Source organism: Phoenix dactylifera, unplaced genomic scaffold, assembly GCF_009389715.1.
Source record: "Phoenix dactylifera cultivar Barhee BC4 unplaced genomic scaffold, palm_55x_up_171113_PBpolish2nd_filt_p 000776F, whole genome shotgun sequence".
NCBI lineage: Eukaryota > Viridiplantae > Streptophyta > Magnoliopsida > Arecales > Arecaceae > Phoenix > Phoenix dactylifera.
The window spans coordinates 150,600-160,402 of NW_024068147.1; the positions used below are offsets into that span (position 1 = coordinate 150,600).

At 33.5% G+C, this 9,803-nt stretch overlaps 1 long non-coding RNA gene across 2 annotated transcripts in view; it reads right to left on the reverse strand.

The window, feature by feature from the left end:
- The window catches only part of LOC120107150, a 31,294-nt gene extending 25,479 nt beyond the window's left edge, over positions 1–5,815 (reverse strand). For both annotated transcript variants that reach the window (XR_005509078.1, XR_005509077.1), the window contains exon 1: positions 5,632–5,815. This is a non-coding gene — a long non-coding RNA (uncharacterized LOC120107150). The remainder of the gene's footprint in view (positions 1–5,631) is intronic.
- Positions 5,816–9,803: the final 3,988 nt, after the last annotated feature.

The following is a 9,803-nucleotide window of genomic DNA, read 5'->3' on the forward strand; positions in this document are numbered from 1 at the left end:
CATGCACATATATGAGCATGACATATATCTTGCAATTAAATGCATAATAAATAGGCATGTTGGTCATCAATCCTGGCATATAAAAATAATATTGCTGGAATTTGTCAACCAAACAACCAAATATCACGCTAGTACGTACTCCAGCCAAATGACAATTTTTGCACTACCAAGGCAGCTTTGATAATTTTGGTTCACAGGATTTGGATTTCTTTACTCCAGCTTTGATAATTTTAATTGACAGGATTTGGATTTTTTACAATTCCCAACCAAATCTACTGTTAGCATATCTGAAAGTCTCAAACCATGAAAACTGCCAAAGTGGAAACTATAAATCAAATCAGGACCAAAACCAAAACTAAGTTTTTCGGATCTTATCAGAGGATGCTTTCTTGATAAACATATAGATCCCAAGCTAGAATAATGCCATTGATCTAGTCTTCCCATTAGCTTTCATGATCCACTAAAATCTACTGGTACATTGCACTCATGAATTCATCCTTAGTTTCACTGAAATCTACTCGTACATTCTATTCATGAATTCATCCTTAGTTTGAGTTTCAATCGATGCAATTTTACTTTTAGAGGTTTCTATTTCTGTTACATTTGTTCTTTTGTCTTTGGGAGTCAATATTTCATCCAGACCTCTTACGGTCATTTTATGTTTTGAAAGGATTAATTTAGGTTGTTTGATGGATCGATAACAAGGCTTGGGTCTATTTTACGGTGCCACCTCGTGGATTAAGTGTTTATTCTAAGTTGTAGGAAACCCCCGACTTATTCATGTCAACTAGGGGAAGACTAGCACTAAATTAAGAAGCCTACAAATTTTAGGTGCCTAATAGATAAAAAAGGAAAAGAGGAGAAAAAAAGAGAGATGGAAAGAAGGCAAAACAAAGAAAAAAGAACACAAAAGGGAAAGATAAAGGGTCATAGCTCCTTGCCAACCAGACATCTCCATTGTTTACTCTTCTTTCATTTATTATCTATGTCTAGTACTACTCACAAAGTTATGAGCAAGTCCTGGCCTCCAAGGAGTATTTCTATACTAGTTTTGGGTTCTAAAATAGAGACTGAAAATGGTTTCATCAGAAGATAATAAATGCTCAAATCCTTCTTCTCTAATTTCCCTCAATGAAGGCTTGTCCCATATGTAAATTTAATCTCTCTAAAGTGTGATTGATCCCTACACAGATTGCAAAACCCGAATTGTATTGCATCATGTTTAAATAAAATGCAGAGGGCATCCCAGTGCATGAGGCTTCTATAGCTACAGTGCTTAGGAAGGGTCATAGGTACAAAGCCCTGAGAGGTCGTTTCCATATTTCAAATATATGAAACCTCGGTTGCAATGCAGTCACCTTACCATTATGCCAAGGTTTGCCCTCTCATGTTTAAATAAAATTATGGATTTTAAGATATTACATCCTGCAATTATGTAATCAACATTATTGAAAGGCAATGGTTGTTTTTGCATCTCACCTTAGAATGAATGTGCTAGTAACCTAACAATGCATACATCTCAAAAGAAAATGCATATTAAAGTTCCACAAATAGTGTATGGTACGAAAGAAAAATTATAAGACTGTCTTACTTAGTCACTAGTAGTACATCATTTTTTGTCCTAAATTAGGGCTGAAAGTAGGTAAGATAGATCACAGAATATACCTCAATCCAAATATATATCCAGATTTAAGAGTTTTTTTTCTAGATCTAAATCCGGATATCCGACTACATATAAACCTTTAAAAATTAAATTCTCCTATTCTATTATTCAAACAAAACTCCTTGGTGCCCCTTCTCTAGAGGCTCCATTCGTGCACCCCCAATTTTCTGTTCCAAAAATAGCTTTTTGCATATTTGTGCCTCCCAACTTGTCTGTTCTCCAACAATCCATCTCTCATGCTACAATAGCTTAGAATATACGGCTGTGAACCATTAAATCAAGGGTTCAAACTTTTGTCCTAATATTAATTATTTATCACCTTTATAACTTTTTAAGAAAACACATACACATGCATCACACCTCCCACATACTAGTTAAAAATAAAATGAGATAATCCAAATCTTATTCTTGTCTCTTCCAAACTTCTGCCAGCTGCACTACCTTAGTAATCAAAATCTTGTACTAGGATAAATCATCCACTTCAGATTTTTCTCAAAATCTCAAATGTGCACTAGATTCCTAAGCGATTCCTTACTAAAAATGTCAATGAGGAATGTTTGGTGCCCCTATTTCCTTTTAAAACATTCTTCTTACAAAAGAAAACGCCAAAATCTAGATTTTCTAGCTTCACTTTACAATGCTTTTTTGGCTTTTTTATTTATAGAAGCATTTCTAAGTACTATTACCAAAAATTTATTTTTCTAGGAAGTACTTTTCTGGTCTAAAAGTTGCAAAAGGATTTTTTTAGCAATAACCAATGTGCCCCAAAAAGTCCACTTCCCCATGCTTGCACCAACTTCTAGTTCTAGCAGCTAAGTTCCACGCGCAAGCTCCAAGACCTTCATTTGACTCTTTTACCTCCATTCGCAGTACAAATATTGTTTCCACTGGAGCTAGATGTGATGTGAGGACTTTGAGATACATGCACAAATGATGTGGGCACGGTTTTGGCGTGACATGCAAAAGCAATCAACTATCATGCATTAATCCCAAAACAAGTCTTGCACTGCACATCATTCTATATTTTAACCCTACTATTTAAACAATACCTTTTGTCTTTTTCAGCAATCGGCTACACATCATGATTTACATTCATTACTAATCATCCATGACACCATGCCTTGGTTCAGTTTTAAACCATCGAGTTTCTTTTCATAAAGATTACTGAGTTTGTTTCTTAAATGTTGCTGAGTTGATTACATAGATTTCTCATGTCAGTAACTTACATACGAAGATGGTATTAACCTTCAAGGCCACATCGATTCCATGAGTGTATTTTTTTTCTCCAGATTTTATTTGCATAGAGCTTTTCATCACAGGCTAATATAACACTAAAATGCTAATGAAGCAGTGAATAAGGCTCTTTAATTCCTTGAAGTTTCTTCACTAATAACCATTTCATATTTAGATTTCTTTAAACAAGGATATGACTAGCATCCCATTCATATCCACATCCATATTGAACAAATATGTCCATTTATAATAAGTATGAATACAAATTTTGGCATCAAATTGACACCATACCCCTATCTGATATCCACTGAATAAAGTGGAAATAGGATGAGTATCGTGATATTTTCAATCTATGTTAGCTGATCCTGCACATTGCATATATTTCAGTTATTTGTTTTATCTAAGACATCAAATGATTATCTATACAAAAAGAAATTTTGGTCTTTGAGCATCTAGTTTGCCGCATCCACTAATTGCATATCATTTACTATGAATGCGTGCCTTATATAAATTTATCTTTCCACAGACCCAACCTAAATCAATCCAAATGTTGTTATTACATTATTAGTTTGTCATAACCATTGGTCATAATCATCATCCATCAATGCATGCATTTCATAAATTGGAGTTCGTAACAGGACAAAATATAGCAGGTGCAGCATTAATTGCATGCATGTAAAACTTCAAGCTTGAATACAAGACTTATTATCAAACAACTCTTTAAATGACCAAGTTAGGACTTGGCAAGAGCGGCAGATGAACTATTTTCGCTCCAAAATAATCCATGCAAGAGGTCAAAGTACCTCATAGTGCATATATATTATGCAAGTGCATATGCAGGTTCTAATGCAAGTATTTTAAAAATACCAGCAATCAGACGTTTGTAATGCATGTTTGAGGGAAAGAAAAGGAGGTTGGAAGACCACATACATTTTAAGTCAAACAAGAAACTCCGAGAGAGAGAGAGTCCGATTAGCTTGGGAATTGAATCAAAGAATCTAATCTGTGTAAAGCAAGATATAGAGTCCACATCTATTTGGAAGCTTTGCGAGAGGGGTCCAATTTGATAGGGAAAGGAGTAAAGACAGCATATGCATGTGATAGCATACAGAGAATGAGCGAGATAATCAATGAAGATAAGTGGGAGGATTTCTTGGTATAAAAAAATGATAGATTAAATCAAGAAAGAACATTCCATGATTTCAAGATTTTCAATTTCGTATATGGTATGGATGAAGATAAGTAGAATTCATAAAGTTAGATAAAGATAAGTTAAACTTATGAAATAACTATGTAAAATTTTAGAAAGAATAAGAAAAAAATCTATATGTTTCCATGCTTATTTAAGGGCCTACTTTAGTACATATGATGTATTAATCTAAAAAGGAAGCAATATTCCCTATGAACTACGCTCAAATTTCAGGTAAACTAACACAATGAGCAAATTTACAAACTGTCAAATTACGAATCAAAAAAGCAAGTAAGAAGGATGACTAAGGTTTTTTTAAAAGTGCTATACAAATACAACAAAATCTTAAGTATCCTTTATATAGTTTATGTTGCCCATCACAAATGGGACCTAAGATGAATATAAGCACTAGATGTAACAATTTTTTCACCTTCTAATACTGAAATGCCACAAGGATGTTTGACAATAAATACAAGATAAAACTCCGTTATTGAATTTTCATAGTAGTGCAAGAACTTCATGTGCATGAAGGCGTTAGAGCAAAAGGCTAATGACAAGGGCTCAATTAAAATGACTTTCAATTTCCATGGATATAAGAATATTGGTTCCGAGTATCCATGACTTCTACAGTAGTTTTGGAATCCCGTGCTTTAGAAGGTACAAAAGCAGCAACTAATTTATGAGAATGTGATAAGAACGCAAAACATAGATGTCGAGGACATACCAATCCATTGATTCCTCAAAATCAATTAATTGAAACCTAGACGACTAGAACTGCAAATTGGGTGTCTTTTTGTATGATCTGATCCATATAGACCTATCCAAAGAATTTCTAGGCAACTAGAACTTAGTCTAAGTTTTGACTACTTTCTGCAGGTTCATAGAGAATAAAACTGTACAAACCACGGACCACTTCAGAAAATAGGCATTCACAAATATCAAATTATTATTTTGTCTCATAATTCAATTAGCAATAACAATCAATCAACTTCTTCCATTTGTAATGATTTGTGAAAAGATCAAGATTATTTATAAACCAACATAGATTCTTAATTTGTAAATTGATATGAGTTAATTCTTTACTTTCAGCAAGAAGCAGTTTGGCTATTTCCAAGAAACTATTAGAAATTTACATCAAAAGCTACCATACGAAATGATGTTATTATTAAGCCTTATTTATTTCATTAAAAACTCTACAAAACCAAGCCTAATCTTCGAAAAGCATTGGCATAATGGTAGTCTGGATGAATATCAACTTTTGATCATTATACATGGGTTATGCTGGTGCTGGGAGAGAGACGATAGAAAGCCCATTCGCCACCTTTTCTCTCCAAATTTTGCGTAGTAAACCATAACAGTCAACAGTCATGATGTCGAACTTTTGGCATCCGTTCTTACACCACTTCGGTATCCAATAAAATTTGTTAAAAAGATAGCACTGATTTCATATTTCAAATCATAAAAATAGTTACATATGATGGAATAAACAGATCTAGCAGAGAATCATAAAAAATAACTCATCTTGACGGAAAAAGAATATCCAAACCTGACGTGTAGGAGAGAACTGAGCCGATCTAACTCCTCCTCATTATGCTTCTCCTCCCACGGTTTTGAAACGGATCGTTATTTTCTGGATCTAGAAACGATAGAGGAATCTCGTTTTCTTCGCAGGAGATTTCGACACCCTTAGAAACCCTAGGTTGCCATCTTTTGCGGCGCGTGCCTTGGGACGCCCAGGCGGTCTATAAGTTATAAGGTCTGAAATTAACGCTTTATCCCCTAACGGCGGCTACCCCGTCACCGTTATTGTCCGTAATAATGCTGAGAATAGAACGACTGTTATTTACCCAGTGAGCCCTTGGACCACAAATTCACTGGAAGAAAAAGTCCCACCTTCAAGCTTTCTCAAGATGAACTCCCATAATAGTATGTCTGATGTAGGAGAAAGAAAAAGTGTTAGATTTGTATCAGATATGCAAACTCCAAATTGGTTGCAGCGGAGGTAGTCGTTTTTATAGCACTTCTATCCCTAAAGCCGAGCTCAGAGTTGCTTGAGAGGGGATCACCCACATACGTCTCCCCTTGAGAATAGGTCGAATTCACTGCAAGAAGACTCGATGACTATGATTGGGTGGATCTAGAGCCACGCTAGGGCAGACGATGAGTACCCGTTGATGCAGAATATTCGTAACCTGTTGAGGGACCGTGTGGCCTCCCAGGTCATTCATGCTTAACGAGAGATGAATAAGGCAGCTGATTGGATGCTCTTGTATATTAAGCAGCACTCTAGTGGCTGATTTTGTGATAACTACGAGTCTACTCCACCCTCTCTTCATCACTTTTTCTTTTCTGATTTTATTAGATGTAGTTATACTACAACAGTATGGTATATCCAACTCACTTAAAAAAACCTTATTATAACGGCTATTATAACACAGAAATAACGGTTGAATTACAACATTATTTACAAGGATACAATTTTTTGCCGGTTTGTAATTTTTTCGAGCTTTTTTTTGAGATATTTTGAGATCAGTTATCTTAAAGTTAGTAGGAGAATTTATAACATTTACAATATAAATTTATTATTAGTGCAAAATAACTGATAAATAAAGCATGAATGAAATAGTGACCAAATTGTACTTCCTTCGATTTGTAAGATTAATTTTATTCTCTAACAAAGCAGATACATGTCTTGTTAGAACTAATGTCATTAATTTGTTATCGTTAAACAATTAGGTTCAACTAGTAAATTTGTCATTATACATTAATCGTTATTTAACTAAACAACATGTTACTTGTAATTAGTGATCCTATATCAATTGTATACAATAATTATTGTTTATGAAAATATTGTTAGCTACCTATTTAATATAGTATTATTGGATATATTAAATATTTACTATTATGTATTTAGTATAGTACTAATGGATGCCCAAGCTATGTTTTATTTAACTTTATAATTTTAATAGTTAACATTGCCTTGAGAGATGGAATTTGTGATAAATTATACATATACTCGAATAACACTCGTTTCGTTTCACTAAAGAGTAACAAACTTGTACGTATAGGGATTATTGTTATCCCTTCATACAGAGCATGATACATTTGTTTTATCACAATTCATTAAATTTCAAACATCCTCATGTATCGACTAATAAAAAATCAATACTCATCAGGGCATGAATATAATAATACAATTAAATATGAGATGCTCCTGGATAAATGATAATTGTTAGTTTTATACTCTTAATACAGTAATAAAGTTCATAGAGCCAAGGTGAGAAACCAAAAGAGAAGCGAAGCCATGATCTCTATTTAAGGAAAAGTTGCACGTAGCACAGCCATAGAGAATTAGTTATTTGTCGAAGCATAAAAGGACCATAATTCAATACATTATTATTGAAAAACCAAGATATGATAACCTCAAGCAAGGCATTTGTGTAGAAATTTTGTCTTTGCTAAGGATATGCTTCACAGTCTAACTGGTAGAGTTTGTTCATCTTTTTCATCATTTTTTTCTAACACCTGATCAAAAGTATCTATAGAAAAGGAATGAGCATCTTCAAAAAAAGGATGTGGAAAACTACTCACATATTACTTGTATGAAAAAATAAACACATTGATTAATATATTTTAAGCAAGAAGTGAATGACATACTTACTTCAACCCAACTCCTAGGTGAAAATAAACAATGATCAAAATTAATTAAGCAATATAAAATTCAACCAGACCATCTGACAAGCATAAGTAGTAATTAAGTACAACATCAGAGTTTAATAATAATTATGCAAGTATAAATAGAATATATGAGACCATCTCAATAATCATGCTTAACCCCAAAGGGAAATTATTGTCATGAGAACTCTAAATAATTCTAGAGCCCAAAGATGGTTGGTCCAATTATGCTTTTAAGACCATGATGGTCTGCCTTGGTCATATTGAGTGTTGCTATACTGAGATCTGATTAGTAAAATCTACCTAAGGTACATATCATCCAAAGGTTCAATAATAGAATTTTTGCTAACTATTTGGTATTTCAGGATCCTATCCAACCATATCTCCTGTAAGATCATTACTTTGCAATGCCATATCTTGTAGATATGTTTCTAGTTCTTAAGATCCAAGAATACCTCCACCTTTAGAATTTTATGGTTATTCATCTATTCTACACCAACACATAATGGTTCACATGAATAGGATTCATATGTTTTATTTTCCTCCTCACTTGCAACATGATTTTGAAGCCCTAGATGAGTATTATATTGCGCAAAAGCTAGATCATTTAATTGTTTATATTTAAATAATTCCTTCTATTAGTATGAATTTGGTTGAACGTGCTCCAGCTTTGCTCAACCACACGAGTTAAGAGTTTGCTTAAAATCCTAATAGTTACTTTATGCATGGCCTCCAAATTCCCTCCATGGCCATTCTATTATTTTCTTGTGATTTAAACTACATAGTAAAAATGATAGATATGATGATACATTATGTTACTCAATGTTAAAAGTAAATAAAACTACTGGCATAGCGCCATTAAGAATTGTGAGTTTTCTATTATGTCAATGTTGTCTTTTGAAATCCTTAAACTAGTATACATACAATAAAATTATTATTGCTATGTAAAATATTAAAAAAATAAATAAATATATCAACATTTAAATCACTTGCAAAATTGCTTTAGATGATTCATCTAAGTCCTGTTATATATTTTTGTTACACAATGTACAAATTTCATATGCATGTTTACAACGCTAAAATCTTTTGCCATTAGATAGCTACTAGCCAAATGTATGGGATTTAACTTATGTTTTATGGCATGAAGATCAAAATGCATTTGATATGATTTTATAATTTTCCAAACCTCCTCATACTTTTCCTTTCTTACGCAGTGACATTGTAATCACTTGTTTTTATTTGGCAAGAGCCTCATAATTATGGCCAGTTGTAGGCTTAATGAAAGGTTTGCTAACGGCTAGTGCATTCTTTGCCTTCTAAAAAGATTTTGCTCATCATAGGTTTTTTAGTGTTTATATTACATCCTAACTAATAACGACATCCAAGGATGAATGAGTATGTGGCCATGTGGCAACACATGGATAAAGCAAAACTGAAGGCTATTGAACCAAACACTGAGAGTTGATAGATGAGTGAGCTATTACCTCGAAAGCTAAAACATTGACACAATTTCATCCAAGGAATAGATTGAGTAAGCTGAGGAATAGCTCAACATAATTATATTGCATGAAACTTGTAAGTTGAATGGAAGAAACGTCGATTAGGATGGGTCATATAGCTGTTAAGGACACAAACTGAACAAGGACTAATTATATCAAGATTGATGTTAATCAGGTATACTGACCTGCGAAAATTTGCCCATCAAGCTACCAGAGGGATCAAGATACAGTACAGACTATGGATAGTTACTAGAACATATAAGTGGGGAGCAGTTGGGTCCAGTTATTGTATTGACCTAAAAAAATAATTTTGATGATTAAAAAATAATTGAGAATGTTACTGATGCTTATATATTTTGGAGTAGTTTAATTTATTTTTCACAAAACTTTTAGAAGTTTGAACACTTGGAGAAGCATGGAGCAGTTCAAAAGATCAAAATCTCAAGGTTGGAGAGAAGTTCAAAGTTGTTCGGAGGATTCTGTAGCATAGGAGCCAACTCTAGTTTACCAAGAGTAGATCCTTGAATGCCTACATGTCAAAATA